Raw genomic sequence first — 17052 nt, forward strand, 5'->3', positions numbered from 1 at the left:
TCCCTCCCCCACAGTATAACCCCTGCTTTCACTGTATTTGATGTCGGTATAATTTGTGGAGGGGAAGGGGAAAAACAAGTAGTTTAAATAAGGATACAGGTGGACCTGTTGCAACAATGAGAATTACAAATTGTCATGTCGAAAACGAACTTTACAACTTTGGTGGGGGAGGGGGAGAATTGGGTAGGGGGGTGGAGGGAGGCTGGGAAGGGATGCGAAGGGGAAACAAAGGAGGAGGCTACAATGCTTGATAAGAAATGTACTCATTATTTTGCCCATCTAATTGTAACTCCTCTGTACAGTATTTTCACAATAAAAAATAAATAAAAAATTTTTAAAAAGAGTCTCACTGACTTTCCTGCCCAAGCTGGCTTTGAACCACGATCCTCAGATCTCAGTCTCCTGAGTAGCTTAGGATTACAGGTGTGAGCTACCAGTGTCCAGCTATTCATATTTTTTGATCCATTCATCTATTGAAGGGGCATCTGGGTTGGTTCCATATCTGAGCTATGGTAAATAATGCTGCAATTAACATAGTTGTGCTGGTGGCTTTAGTATGGCCTTGTTTGTGATGATTTGGCTAAATGCCCAGAAGTGGGATTGCTGGGTCATAGGGAAGCTCTATGTGGAGTCTTCTGAGGAGCCTCCATACTGCTTTCCAAAGTGGTTGAACAAATTTACACTCCCACCAACAGTGAGTGCAATATTGTTCCCTTTTGGCTACATCCCCTTCAGCATCAGTTGTTATTAGATTTCTTGATTATAGCCATTCTAACTGGGGTGACGTGGAATCTCAATGTTGTTTGGATTTGCATTTCTTTTATGGCCAGAGAAGTTGAGTATTTCTTCATGTATCTATTGGCCATTCTTATTTCCTCTTTAGAGAAGTCTCTAACAAGAGAGTGTTTTTATCATACTGCTATAGCTTTTTTTTCTTTAGTATATTTCCTTTTGTCACTGATTTTTTAAATTTCTGTACTATTTGTCTTGTATATAAGTTTATCAGATGTAGAGGGAAAGGAGAAGCACAGAAATTGCAGGACACAGGATTAATCAATTCAACAATGATACTCTCTAGACACTATGTTAGAAATCAACTATAAAACTTGGAGGGAGGGAGAAATCTGGGAGAAAATGAAGGAGGTGGTGATGAAAGACCCCAGACTCACTGGGACACTTTCTTCAACGAGAGAGCGCCCCAGAAACCAAGACTCCAAACCAGCAGATGCAACAAGCAAGAGGAGTTTATTTGACGTTTGCACAAACGGACTCTCTGTCCCAAGCAGACAGGGGTCCTGAGCAGCGGTTACAACCATTTTTAAAGGCAAAAACCATAACTGGCTCATGGTTGGTCTATAATTGGTTGACATTTGGCCCAGTTTGTGGTCTGGCCAGGTGGTCGTTGTCAAGGTTTGTCCCAGGGATTGCTTAATTAATCTGGAACTGAAGAACATATACTATCTATAACCGTTGTCCTTGTCCTGGGTGGGCTGATATCCAGACATCTGGGCTGGCCAATATCCTTGAGTCACTGCCCAATTTTATTTCCCAGGGAAAAGGGGGTCTGAATGCAAGCATATTTACAGAAGCAAAATCAGCAGTTAGCAAGTTAGTAATGGTAATGGTAAAGTGAGGTTTTTAATTTTTAACCCTTCAGTGACACTGTTCAAAAAGAAATGTACTCATTACCTGACTTATGTAACTGTAACTTATGTAACTGTAATCCCTCTGAATATCACCTTTACAATAATTTTTAATTTACAAAACAAAAAATGGTTGGATTGTAGAATTATTGAACTATCTAAATATATAATATTTAATATATAAAATATATGCATATATATGTTTTATAAAGGTAGCCAGGCATCTGTGGCTCATGCCTATAATCTTAGCTGCTCAAGATGCTAAGATCTGAGGATCATAACCCGAAGCTAGCCTGGAAATGAAATTCTGTGAGACTCTTCCCTTCAATTGGCTACTGGAAGTGGAACTGTGGTTCAAGTAATGGAGCACCAGCCTTAGCCAAAAAGCTAAGGGGGCAATGTCCATGCCCTTAGTTCAAGTCCCAGGAATGGCACCCTCCCCCCAAAAAGAAGAAAATGATCTATGAAAAGAAAGTAGTCTTTGAAATTAGAAGATACTAGCTCTAACATTGACTGTAATCTTGGCATTGTTACCTGCTTAGGTCTCAAAGAATACAAGATCTATTACACTTTAAAATTTGAGGCATAATGTTGAATTTGAAGAAGTACAGAAGATGATTTTCTGGAATTTTATTTTAAAATGTTGAATAAAAAGTATTTTTAAAAGAAATGTAGGAGAGTAGCCTTTGGGAAAGAAGTAAGTTAAAGGTTCATTATAGGTATTAATGAGTATTTGGGGCATTGGAAGAGCCAATGAAGTCCACACCTACTTCTTTCTCTCCTGAGAAAGTAACACCTTCCAGCCTTTTGTCCTACCTGAAACCATGAGCTTATAAAAAGGAATTTTGGACATTGATCAGATGCATTGTATTCACAAACTACTTTGTTAAATGGCAAGTCCTTTTGTATGACTACTTAAAATAATACAAATTTTTAATGCAAAATATCATGGCCCAGCAGCCAAGTGTAGACTGTAAAGAAACTGATTGACAGTCTGCCTTTGCTAGACATTAAGGTTGAAGCTCCTACTAAATTGTTTACTGAGTGGTGTCTCATCTTCCTTGTTTAATAAAGGGATTTTAAATAACATTTCCTGCCTCTGAGTGTTATTTTGAGAATTAAATGTTATGTATGTATTATTTCAAGAATTAAATGTGTTAATGTATTTATCAGGCCACAAGTTAAGTACCATTATTATCATTGGTATAAAATTCTCCATCAGTGTAAATCCTTAAATATTCTTTTGTAGTTTTAAAGATTTTAAATTCAGGACTTACATATAAACATTTCAGAGTATCCTTTATCACACTTCAATTGAAATAGCAATATGGTCAACCAAGAACAGACTCAGGAAGCATTTGAGAGTTAAAAATCTAAGGAAGGGATCTCTACAAGCCCTGGGGAACTGACTGATCCATACTTCCTTTGCACATAACCAAAGAGGTGTCAGGGATAATTATTGTAATCCACCTTGTGGTTTAAATCCAATTTTAAATGGCATGTCTGCTTTAAAAAAAAACTTAGTTGTTAATTTGCCACTGAAAAACTGCTATCTCAATTTTAAAAATCCCCCCAGAGCTTTGTGACTCATATCATTGGAAATCTGACCTTTCAACGGAAGGGTGGGAAAAAAAAACCTAAGTTGTTGCCTTGACAACAAGAGGTAAGCAGGATGCTTTGAGCTCTAGTGCTTCTGCTATAAATAATCCATCATGGGCCAGAGACATATAATGTGAGCATGAAAGGGTATAAGCTACATTGGCTACTGGGAGAATCTGTACTTGAGGAGATCATTTTAATCACCATTTTTAGGAGTCATTCCCAGAGGCACTTTAGTTGCAATTAACCAATAAACCAGTAAGAGGGAACAAATTCAATTTCTAAAATGGGAATTTATACAAATGAGTACTGGTAATGATTTTTTGTATAAGAAATTTCTGTACACTTATCTGTATTATTTTCTAAATTCTCTTATTTTCCCTTGCAATATTTATTTTCTGGTTTTAAAACAGCCTCCAAAATAGAACAAAAGAAAGCTAGCAATGAACTTTGGTCCTTTAGCCACAATTTACATTGTGTTATCCTGTACAGTAGCAGGAAAGGAAGAACAATAAAGAAGATAGCCTTTAAGGTGTTGTGGATTATTAAAAAAGAAAAACACCTGAATCTTCTCTTGGTCAAAAGTAGCAAAATACTACTGATTAAAAACAAAACAAAACAAAAGCCCAGAAGCTGTACTCTTGGATAAGTTTAAGATTTATGGTTGTGATTATCCCTTTGCTTGCTGACGTAAATTAGTCTTCGGGGAAGTCCAAGTTATTTCTCAATAAGCTTTAATGGTCTCTGAGTCAGAGTAGGTGCTGCTGATAATGAGTCTTGCAGGATTTATAGGAAAGCAACTGAGAAATTGAGGGGTCTGTCCATCCAATGACCTTTGGAAATAGTGCCTAAACAATATTCCCTGAATGAAAGCCTCTACTCTGGTAAATTCTAGCTGCTTTTCAATAAATAAAATTCACCCAGGAAATTTTCCTAAAGTAATCTTCCAGCTCAGTAAGATCAGACCTAGGTAGACAGAATTGGGTAACCGGATTTATTTTTCCCCCAGCAATAAAAATAATCTTGAATACATAGTAAATATCATATTCTCATTTTCTCCCTATGATTCTTATACCATGATCTAGGATGGTGATTGGAAATATGATCTCAACAAGGCTGAGATAGCGAAGTCAGATGAGTGCCACTTGGTACTCTTCGCCACTTGGTACTCTCTTTTCATTATCTTGTCAACTTTTCTATAAACTTTGGTAAAATAATTTATGATAGTTACTGTCCCTCAGCATTTCAGCTCAAGGCAAAACTCTACCACTTGAGCCACGGTGCCACTTCCAGTTTTCAGAGTGGTTTATTGGAGATAAGAGTCTCACAGACTTTACTGCCCAGGCTGGCTGGCTTTGAACCAGGATTTTCAAACTCAGCCTCCTGAATAGCTAGGATTACAGGGATGAGCCACTGAAGCCTGGCTGCATGTTATTTCTACCTCTTAATACAAAACACAAAATATATCTACCAAGGTATCAGCCATGTTCTCTTTCAAAGCTGTGGTCAAAAACACATTTATGAAACCACAGAAATTAGAGTTTTGGTAGGAATATTCATGAAAGAGTCAGAAGAATCTTGTTACATTTTCAAATATCAGAAACATAAATTTTTGTAGTTGTGTTCTAAGCAAAATTAACAGGTAAGTAACTATTTGGAACGTATAAAAACCAATATTTCCCTATTACCATCGTGATAGTCCTGTGCTTGAGATGCAAATACTGTGATTCTAGGAGCACAGACAATGTGGAACCACAGGACAATCATTAGACTGGGGGCAGAAAACACGGGTCCTGATTCTGACTCACTCAGCTAGTAATTGGCTCCATGACCTTTACCAAGTCATGGCTCCTCTCTACATATGATTAGTTTCCTTGAGGGTTAAAACAAAATGAGGACTAAATTAGCTGTTTCTAGGGATTCACTGAAGCTTTTGTATTGCATACTGTTTTATTCAAGGGTGTAGACATTGGGGCTATGGTTAAGTGGTTAAAGAAAGCCAACACCTGGAAAATTTATATTCTAGGAAGAGGAGACAGAGAATTAAAAAGAACAATTGGGGCTGGGAATGTTGCTTAGTGGTAGAGTGCTTGCCTAGCACACCTGAAGCCCTGGGATCTATTCCTCAGTACCACATAAACAGAAAAGGCTGGAAGTGGCACTGTGGCTCAAGTGGTCAAGTGCTAGCCTTGAGCAAAAGAAGCTCAGGACAGTGCTCAAGTCCTGAGTTCAAGCCCCAGGACTGGCAAAAAAAAAAAAGAACAATGGTCCAGATATATAGATAGATTGATAGAGAGACAGACTGGTAGGTAGATAGATAGATAGATAGATAGATAGATAGATAGATACTAAAACAGAAAAAAGAATGTGAGAGCATCAATGTTAAATATAATGTACAGAGAAATCTCTGTAAAACCCCCTGATTCTTTGACAGCAGAGTTTCTTGGTCAAATCCACAGGATAAGGCTGTGGCCAGGAGTAAAAATAAAACTAAAATCATTGACATTGGTATAAATTCATTATTTCTAGAAGACCTACAAAACAATGAACTAGTCAACTGACATAGTTGTAGAAAATGATATTCCATTCTATCATTTTTGTAGATGAGATTTATGTACAGGGTTGTCAGATGGCTATCAAAAGAAAATTGAATTTTTTTATAAAAAATGTAAAAAGCTCTGATTTTCTTACATTATCCATTAGTTTCCCAGGGCTCCCATAACAAAATTAAACACACCAAAATAGAAGCATTCTCTAGAGGTTCTGGAGACTAGGAACTTTGAATAGAAGTCAAGATGTTGGCAGAATCATGTTTTCTTTGGGACTCTAAGTTCTTCCTTGACTCTTTATGACTTCTACTGGTAGCCATCATTCCTATTCTTGGATTGTAGCTGCATGAATCTCTTCTGCACCTCCATCTTTGGTCTGAATATCTGTGTCTTCTATACTGGTCACTCAACTGTATTTTATCTTCAAATACATCTCATTATGAGACCTTATACATAAACACTCTTAACTTAGCAGTCTCCATCTTCCTTTCTCTTAGACCTCTTTGCATCATTTTTAATATATATTTTTATTGTAAAGACACTGTACAGAGGGGTTACAATTACATGAGTAAGATAATGAGGATATTTTTCCCCTTCCATTCCTTCCATCCTTACGTCTCCAACTCCTCCTTTCCCTTACCCTCCCCCAAAGTTGTAAAGTTCATCTTCAACATTGTTTCTTATATGTCTCATTGCTACAATGAGTCAACCTGTATCCTTATTTTAGCATTTTGTTATTTCCCTTCTTCTCCCCAAATTAGCCCACTTATTAATTGGGCGGTTGCCTCTTTGAGAATTTGTTGGGGAATTTAATTTTTTGAGTTCCAGGTATATTTTAGATATGAGACCCTTGCCTGTTGTATGGCTAGTGAAGATCTCCGAATCTGTGGGCTTTCTATTGATCTTGCTTACTATGACCTTAGTCATGCAGAAGCTCTGGAGTTTCATGCAATCCCATTTGTCCAACCTTTCTTTGATTCTTGTGTTTCTGGGTATTTATTAAGAAAATGTTTGCTTGTGCTTAGGAGCCCTAGAATTTCTCCTGTCTGCTTTGACTTCAGGGTCTTTGATATATTTGCAGTTGATTCTGATGCAGAGTAATATACAAGGATCTAGGTTTAGTTTGCTAGAGGTGATAAACCAATTTTTCCAGCACCATTTACTGAAGAGCCTCTTTCTTCCATTCTGTTTCTTTAGCTCCCTTATCAAAGATTAGGTGGCTAAAGATATGTGTGCTCATTTCTGGGTCTTCAGTTCTATTCCATTGGTCCTCAGGTCTGTTCTCGTGCCAGTACCAAGCTATTCTTTCTGCTAAGGATTTGTTTTTGCTATTCAGGGTCTTTTATTATTCCATATGAATTTGTGGGTTACTTCCTCTATTTCATTGAACAACGAGGTTGGGATATTGTTAGGTATTGCATTGAATTTGTAGATAGCCTTTGTCAGTATTGCCAGTTTCACGATGTTAATCCTCTCAATCCACGAGTATGGAAGGTTTTCCCACTTCCTTAGTTGTGTTTTAATTTTCTTTTTCAGGTTTTTAAAGTTTTCATCATAGAGGTCCTTCACTTCTTTAGTTAATTCCTAGGTATTTTATTTTTGGTGGGGCTATTACAAAAGGAGTTGCTTTCCTGATTTCAGCCACACTCTTCTAATTATTGCACTGATTTTAAGCCACTGTTTTTTTTTTTGGAGGGGGTGGGTCAGTGGGCTTGAGCTCTGGGCCTGGAAGCTGTCCCTCAGCTCTTCAGCTCAAGGAGAGCACTTTACCACTTGAGGCACAGCACCACTTCCAGTTTTCTGGTAGTTAATTGGACATAAGAGTCTCATGGACTTTCCTGCCCAGGCTGGCTTTGAACTACGATCCTCAGATCTCACCTTCCTGAATGGCTATGATTACAGGTGTGAGCCACTGGCACCCAGCATGCCAGTGATTTTTTGAGGGTTAATTTTATACCCTGCTACTTTGCCAAAGTTTCACATCAGCTTGAGTAATTTGGGAGAGGAATTCATGGGGTTCTTTAAACACAAGATCATGTCATCTGCAAAGATGGAGAGTTTTGCTTCATCTTTCCCTATTTGGATCCCCTATGTTTGCATCTTGTCTTATTGCTGTAGCTAGGCATTCTAATACTAAATTGGAGAGAGTGGACAACCTTGTCTCATTCCTGAATTTAGAGGAAATGGCTTTAGCTTTTCTACATTAAGTATAATGCTGGCTGTAGGGTTGTCATACACAGCATTTATTATATTGAGGAATTCTCCATGTATTGCTAGTTTTTCCAGAGCTTTCATCATAAAAGGGTGATGGATCTGGTCAACTGCTTTTTCTGCATCTATTGAAATAACCATGTGATTTCAATGTTTGCTCTTGTTGATGTGATTAATTACATTGATTAATTCGCATATATTCAACCAGTTTTGCATCCTTGGAATGAACTCTGTTTAATCATGGTGTATGATTTTTTGATGAGTTATTGAAGTCGATTGGCCAAAATTTTGTTGAGAAGATTTGCACTGATGTTCATCGAAGAAATGGATCTATAGTTCTCTTTCTTTGATGAGTCCCTGCCTGGTTTTGGGATGAGGGTTATGATGGCTTCATAGAAAGAGTTTTGGTTTAGTTTGGGCATGTCAATATTTGCTAGAAATTTGTCCATTTCTTCCAGATTCTCAAACATATTAGCAAAAAGGTTTGCAAAGTATTGCCTTATAATGTTCTGAATCTTGCTTGTTTCTGTAATGTTTCCATTCTCATCTCTGAGTTTGTTTATTTGAGTGTATTCTCTTCATTTTCTGATAAGAGTTGCTAGGGGTCTGTCAATTTTGTTAATATTTTTGAAGAACCAACTCTTTTGTTGATTCTTTCTATGGTTTTTTTGGTCTTGAAGTCATTTAATTCTGATTTAATTTTAATTATTTCTTTCCATCTACTGGATTGGAGTTTATCTTCCTGCTCTTTTTTTAAGGAGCTTCAGTTGCCTCATTAAATTGTTTCAGATCTCTCCAATTTGTTGATGTGGAAACTCAGAGTCATAAACTTACCTCTGAGTACTGCCTTTGCTGTGTACCAGCGAAGCTGAGAGTTTGTATGCTCATTTTTTAAAAAATATCATGAACATTTGAATTTCCTTTCTAATCTCTTCCATGACTCACTGGTGGTTTAACAGTGTGTTCTTCAGCCTCCATGCATTAAAGGATTTCCTTTGGTGACTTTTGGTGTTGAATTCTAATTTTATTCTCTGTGGTCTGAGAGAATGCAGGGCATAACTTCAATGTTTCTGAATTTGGATAGGTTTGCTTTGTGACCTAAAATGTGGTCTATTTTGGAAAATGTTCTATGTGCTGCTGAGAAGAATGTGTATTCTGATGCTGTTGGGTGAAATATTCAGTAGATGTCTGTTAAGTCTAGTTGATCTATGCAGTTGTTTAGATCTGAGATTTCTCTGTTGAGTTTTTCATGGCTTGATCTGTCCATTGGGGATAGTGGTGTGTTAAAGTCCCCAACAATAATTAATGTCTTTGGATCTATGTGAGATTTGAGGGAAAGCAATGTTTCTTGGATAAATTTGTGTGCTCCATTTTTTAGGGAATAGCTATTTAGAATTGTAATTTCCTCCTGAAGGAGAAATCCCTTAATTAGTATGTACTGACCTTCTTTATCTCTTCTCACTAATTTTAATTTTAAGTCTATTTTATCTGATATTACGATTGCAACTCCTGCCTGTTTGTTTGGTAAATTTTATTCCAGCCTTTCACTTTCAGATTATGTTTGTTTTTGAGAGCCAGGTGTGTCTCTTGAAGGCAGCAGATAGAAGGATCTTGTGTTTTGATCCAACTAGACAATCTATGTCACTTAATTGGAGAGCTAAGTTCATTATTATTGAGATTTAGATCTAAGAGAGGTTTGGTAGTCCCTGCCATGTTATCTACTTTCTTGGGGGATGTGCCAACTGGGTTCTTCCTATGCTTTTTGTATTCTCTGTTTGGGGGTTGTGTCTTGGCCTTTATCATGTTCTTGTTGGTTTTCTATGTGTAGGGCATCTTTAAGTAGCTTTGATAAGGCTGGTTTGGTGGAGATATATTGTTTTCATTTTTCTTTGCTGTGGAAGATTTTTAATACATTTTTTATTATAAAAATACCGTACAGAGGGGTTACAGTTACATGAGAAGGTAATGAGTACATTTCTTATCAAGCATTGTTACCTCCTCCTTTTTATTTGTCCCTCTGTTATGAAGGAGAGTTTAACCTGGTACAGTATTCTTGGTTGATAGTTGTTTGTCTTTACGGCATGGCATGCATCATTCCAGGCTCTTCTTGCTTTCATTGTCTCTGCTGAGAAATCTGAAGTTATTCTGACTTGTTTCCCTTTATAGGTGATTGATATTTTCTCCTTGACAGCTTTAAGGAGCCTTTCCTTGGTCTCTATTGATCCTTTGCGGATTACAATGTGATGGTGTGATGTCCTGTTCTGGTCTGGTCTATTTGGGGTTCTAAAGGTTTCTTATATTTGAATGGGCCCATCTTTTTGCATGTTTGGGAAGTTCTCTGCTAGGATACTATTAAATAAATTTCCTAGACCTTTAACTTCTGTCTCTAGGCCTTCCTCTACATCCATTAGCCTTAAATTAGTGCTTCTGATGCCTTCTAAATGTGAATAGATCTGCCATATTTCTTAAATTTGTCTTGAAACTTGTCCGTTCTTTCTGTATAATGTCTAGGCTGTCTTCAGTCCCAGAGATTCAATCTTCTGCATGGTCTAACCTACTGTCAAGAGTTTCTACTTTGTTTTTTATTTCCCTTCCTTCTAATTGGTCAGAATTGATGACTTCAAATTCTCTGTTGGAGCTTTGTTTTATCTTTTGTACGGACTTTTTTACCTCCTTAATTTGGTTTTCAGTGTTCATTCTCCAGTCCCTTAGTTGATTGGTTATAGTTTCATTGGACTCCCTTTCCTTCTATTAGGCTTCATTCAGCATTCCCTTTGTGGCCTCCCTGGATTCCTCCAGCTTTCTGTTTGTGAATTCCATGAATGCCTCTAAAATCTTTGTTTATTCTCATCCTGCTCACGTAATTCCTCTATTAATCTTTGATTAACCTCCTCACACTGGCAAAATTCATGTATTAATCTTTGGTTAGCCTCGTCATGCTCACACAGAGTCCTTTACAGGCTTTCAGTCTGTAAACTGTTTGTAGAGCATTTTGGAAACTCTCTTCTGGATTATTCATTAACTGCTTTGTTGCTTGATTATTATAAGCAGAAGTTAGATACCTGGACTTCTCATTTTTCTTGTGTTTGTCTGGCTTGTTCTGCCCATATGGATATGAAAGCAAAATCAATTCTGTACTAGAACACCATTTTAAGGCAAGCATCAACTAGAGCCCTGCAGTTGCATAGATTGTTTGATGAGTCAAAGTGAGTACAGATGCAATCTAGTTCAACAGATTCAATCTAGTTCAACAACAAACAAGTAGGGATCAATGGACTAAGAAAATCAAAGAAATCAGTAGATCAGAAATTAATAGGTGTAGAGAGAATTGTGAGGAGAAAATAAGATTAGAGAAATATGGGGAGGGAAGGGGAGAGAGGGAATATAACTGTTAGGTTTTTAAAAAGAGATAGCCGAGTAAGAACTGCACCAGCACGCACGTGGTATTCAGGTAAGGGGTAGGTTTATTCAGTAGACCTGCTGGGACCAGGCAAGGTTGGCACTCCACATGGCTGGGAAAGGCCCGAGAATGAGCCTGGGAATGAGAGAGAGCTGGGAAGAGAGGAAAGAACTAGAAAAGAGCAGAGAGACCAGAGAGAGAGCAGAGAGGAACAGAGAGAGAGTTAGAATAGAACAGAGAGAGAGCTAGAATAGAACAGAGAGAGCAAGAAAAGAACAGAGAGAGAGCTAGAACAGAAAGGGAGAGCCTGGGCCTGTGCTAGGCCTTATCTAGGGTATGGGAGGGGAAAGGTGTGGCCATATCATATTCAGATGTGACCTCAGCGGATGTAGATGTGACCTCTTCCAGGTGTGCCAGTTGCCTAGGTAATGCAGGTACTGGGTGGAGACTTTGCTGCGAGGAGGGTGGAGTCTGCTAGCCATCCAGGAGTGGACCTTACAATAACCAAGACCTAAATTCAGAGAGAGGAGAAAGATAGAAGGAAAAGAGTCTTTGTCAGTATCAAAGATGGAGTTCTTCTCTAGTCATGGGGGAGGGGCTACCTTCCCACAGCTGCTCTATGAGAAGGAGTAAGGACGTCTTGTGTGGTACTCATGCCTTTCCCTTGGTTTCTGCACCATCCATGATCTGTGACTGTCTGCGGTCAGCAAGATGAAGATTTCTTCTCTTTGTCAGTTCTTGCTGGCAGTGAATAGCATCTGCTCGCCTCTAGCGTTTTTGTCCTGGGTTCTTTCCATTGATATGGTGGACATGGCAGCATCCGCAACTGCCATGGATACCAGTGAGTGCTCGAATCTGTCTCCTTAACCAAGCTGTCTGAATTTTTTTCTCTGGCCAAACTCTCTGTACTATGATGGCACATTTGGTGTGTCTCATAGTCTTGGACTTTTCACTGGAACACTAAAACTGGTTTCTATTCAAGAAGTTGTTTAGCCCCCAGCTTCTCTTCTGCCATCTTCCTCCAGATTATCATGAGACATTTGTTTGTATGTGGGACACTGGCCAGCCACACCATGTTCTGTTTGTACTAATTCCTAAATCTCAAATCTTTTCTTTTTTCTGTGATAGAGATTCACTATACCTTACTTAGCACCCAGCCTGGAAGCATTCATAAAGTCGGAAACACAGGGCTACATACCTGGCTAATAAGAATAAGAATAACAACAACAACAACCTTCTATAGCAAAGACTAACTATGATGCATATTTAAGTAGTCATTTTTGGAAAAGGCTTCTGGGGAGCTCTTGCTGTCTTGGCCATTGATTCTGTTTCCACCTTGATTGGTAAAGATAAGAATGGAAACAATAGTAGTCATTTGGACCACTAAGTGCCCCTGACAATGTTAGCTAACCACTGAATGATGGACTAGAAAGTCAGAAGTTTGGCTTCTGCTATTATCTTGTAGCCACAGCAATTGCATAAAACAGCTAATTCCAGACTTCTCTGATATGAGAGACAGAACAAACCTTCTGATTTGCTTAAGCCATAGTTTGGATAATATTTATTTTCTTCTACACCCACTCTTGCCCTTTTCAGTTCCATTCAGTATTTTAGGGAATGACATTTCCCAGGTTACCTTGCCTTCTGCCTTCCAGCAAGATTCAGCTAATGATTTATTACTAGGAAAGGAAGTTAAGTAAAAAGAGGGTATGCCAGAGTATTTCTTCCCCTTTATTTCAGCCTCAGGGAGAAATTGGCAGTGGATGAATGAGACCTCATTCCCTCTCCAGAGCCACCCTTGCTAATCCTTGATTTGCAGCTCCATCCATACCATCTTTACCATGACCATTACATACTATTCTCCCTTATTGCATTTGAGTGTTTCTTCTACAAGGACCCTAGTCATATGGGATATAAAGGTACCTGTGTATGACTACTTATCAACTACACCTGAAATATTTTTTTTCAAAAACAAACAGAAACTACCTTCTTCCCAGTTGTCCTTTCTCTCAAGTTCCAGCACCCCCATCATCTCCCATCATCTCTCTACCTAGCGGTGTAAGGGCTTTCTGCAAGTGCTTCAGGTTTCCATACTTAGGTTCTGACTCTGGTCTTTCATCATCTGTGCAGCAATGTCATAGACGTATCATAGACATCAATGTCATATAGATGTGCTTTGTGTAGCCTGGTCTCTGGGTTCTGCCTATACTTCAAGTGTTATAGCTTCTGCATTTTGTGCAAAGGAAGGAATCTTGGTTTCTCCCAGCTAAACAAAATGTCTGACTGCTATATGTTGTTTCACAAGTAATGAAGATAGCAGAGAGAAACCTCCATGACAGTAACGTTTGTCCACATCCTTGTTAGATCAGTAAATTCTGGCCATTTATGGCCTCTGCCAGCCCCACCTAAGCCTTCATAGAATGTTTTTTTCTGAAAACTACATTTTAAAATGTCTTTTGGTTTCTCTTTGCTGGTCAAGTACTTATTGTATGATTCCTTGGAAATTACATCTCTGTCACCAACATACTTGGAGATGCAACATGCTCCATTCTGCTTAGCCTCATCTGATAGACCAAGTGGAGGACAGGATCCTCGGATCTCATCATTTCTTCGCATTTTTTTATATACTTGAGACAATCTATTCCCATAGCATTTCTTACATGTGCAAATTAAATAGCTCAAATTCTGGAATTTGGTCTACATCCTCTACCAATAGGATCGTCTTGTGCTTTCTGAGACCTTTTGTTTTGGAGAACAACGTTCATCAACTTCCCACTTTTTGTACTGGAATCATGGTATGTGTGTGCTGGCAGTGGAGAACCTGATTTGATAACAGGCTCCTCCACTAAGTTCATCATTCCATTTATAGTTTTCATTCTTTCCTAGGGCCAACTCAACCTTCTTTGAAGTCTATATTGGAACACAGAGCGTACTCATCCCCACTTCTCAAATATATCATATAAGAAATGCAACAGGGCTGGGAAGGTGGCTCAGTGGTAAAGTGTTTGCCTTGCATGCATGAGGCCCTGGCTTTGATTCCTCAGCACCACATAAGCAGAAAAAAAAGCCAGAAGTGGAGCTGTGGCTCAAGTGGTAGAATGCGAGCCTTGAGGTGAAGAACTGAGGGATAGCACTTAGGCCCAGAGTTCAGGTCTTATGACCGGAACCAAAAAAGAAAAAAGAAAAGAAATGCAACAGTGATACCAGCTAAATACTATGTTGGAAATGAACTTTACAACTTGGCCGGGGTGGGGGGGGTGATTCAGGAAGTAGGGAAAGCAAGAGAAAATGAGGAAGGGGGTAACACTGTTCAAAAAGAAATGTATTCATTACCTTATTTATGTAACTGTAAACCCTCTATACATCACCTCTACAATAAAAAAGAGCAATTTTTCTTGGAATTATTGATTAACTCTTACATAAAAACTGTGTTCTAGATTTCAACTGAGATATTCATTCCCTCATCTCATAGCTCTCTGAATACTTCTGTTCCCTAATATTTATGTCATCAAAATGAGATTCACCAAGTGCTCCAAACAGCTCAATCTGTGTGTAAGTATAGTTTTTCTGTAGTGGTACAGTGACATCAGCTTAGTGCAGGTGTGGTACTCTAGCCCACTCATTTGGAGGATATAACCCATTATACTAACCATGCCCAATTTTTTTTTAATTTAATTTTATTTTATTTGTGAACATACTGTACAGAGGGGTTACAATTGCATGGGCAGGATAATGCGTACATTTCTTACCAAGCATTGCAGCCTCCTCCTTTGTTTACCCTTCCCATCCCTTCCCAGCCTCCCCCCTCCCCCCCATCCCAATCCTTCTCCTTCCCCCCTCCCCCGCACCCCCTTCCCCCCCCCTACGTTGTAAAGCTCGTTTCCATGCCCAATTTTTTGTAAGTGATAGTAAGCATGCATAGAGTAGAGAGGATGGTTAGAATATTGTTGATCCTTAGGGAAGTCTTATCCTTTAGATAAAACAGAATTGACCAAGGGTGCCCTTGGAAAGTTTATTTTCTCTTTGCTGCTCTCTGTGTTTACCTCAGGGCAACAGTGCTCCTCCAGTGATCAAAGACAACAAGACCTGTCAGTTATATTTTAGCCAGAACAAACAAAGATACATCCTTGAATTCTCCACTATGTATCACTCTAAGAAAAGCAAACAAACCTCTTGCTAATAATTAATCACTACGTATATAATATATCCATCAACACATGCTTGTTCCAAAGACATCTCTTTCTTTTCAAGAGTAATAAAAAGGAAGAAATAAAAAATGAAAGTGACAAAAGATTCCCTTTTGTTACAGAAAAGAGTAAATAATGGATTCCTTTCATAACAGAGAAGAAAACCCAACAACATTAGGTGTTTGGGTTTCAGATAAAATGGAATAAACAAAGATGGATAAGTCCTAAAGATGTCCAAGAAAGATTCTTATAATTAAGGATATTTATTCCTTTTATCTTTGTTTACAAATCTTTTTAAATAATTTATATAAAGATACATAGCTATATAAATAATATAGAAACATGTAAATAAAACAGCAATAAACTACACTCCTTCAAGTATAGCAGTGATGACTTTCTATCAGATTCATTAAGCTGTGTGTGTTTGTGTGTGAAAAAATACCTCCTTACATGGTTGTTGTGTATTTAAATATAATATATGTGTGTTTATATACAAAAGTAATTATTTTAATTCAACAAGAAATTGTTGAAAGGGGCATACTAATGTTGTTAGCTGAAATGTAAAATCAAATATGTTGCTGTGTTAATATTATTTCCACTCAACTCAACTGATCTCTCACTCTCCTGAACCAGTAATATGGAAATAAAAAATTTGCTTGGAGTAACTCCTTATATTTTTGGCATATTATCTTCTTATTGTTGTAGAACAAAGAATTATGTTAATCCATCTTGTGATGTCTATTTTCAGTTTTCATGCAAAAATGTATTCATTAATGAGGTCTTTGTTTCTTTCAGTGGTACTGGACTTCAAACTAGGAGCTTTGTAATTGCTAGGCAGTACTCAACCACTTGAGCCATACTTCAATTCCATTTTTGCTTTAATTTTTTTCAGAGAGGGTCCTGTGCTTTTGGCCAGGACTTCCCAAGTAAAAGAAATTTCAGAATGCATCATATACACTAGGTTCTGGTGTTTGTTTTTTGTTGTTGTTTTGTTTTGTTTTGTTTTACCCAAGCTTGCATTGAACCACAGTCTTCATATCTCTACCTTCTGAATAGTTAGGATTATAGGTATGAACCACCAAGCATGATTTTTAATGGTGTTTAGAATGTTTTGCAAAGTCCAGATGATGTCCCCTGAAAGATACAAGCTTAAACCAAAAATCACTTCATGTATACCACTTCCACACATACATATTTTCCTTATTTGACAAAAAATGTCAGAAGACTCAATGAGAAAGTATATGATTAATTTAGTTGGCTAGAGTCCATGACTTAACGGTTGCTTGACTCATCCGCATCAAGCATTAGTTAGCTTTAAAGTAAATGCATTTTTCTTTCCCATGCATTTATATTTGGTAAGTGATTATAACATACCATCTTTGACCTGAGCTAAGATGCTTCTAGCGAAGTTTCCAGAATCTAAAAATTACAGAAGGAACTACTGCAGTGACTTTCTTCAGTCC

This window comes from Dipodomys ordii, unplaced genomic scaffold (assembly GCF_000151885.1).
Source record: "Dipodomys ordii isolate 6190 unplaced genomic scaffold, Dord_2.0 Scaffold59, whole genome shotgun sequence".
In the NCBI taxonomy this organism is placed as follows: Eukaryota; Metazoa; Chordata; class Mammalia; order Rodentia; family Heteromyidae; genus Dipodomys; species Dipodomys ordii.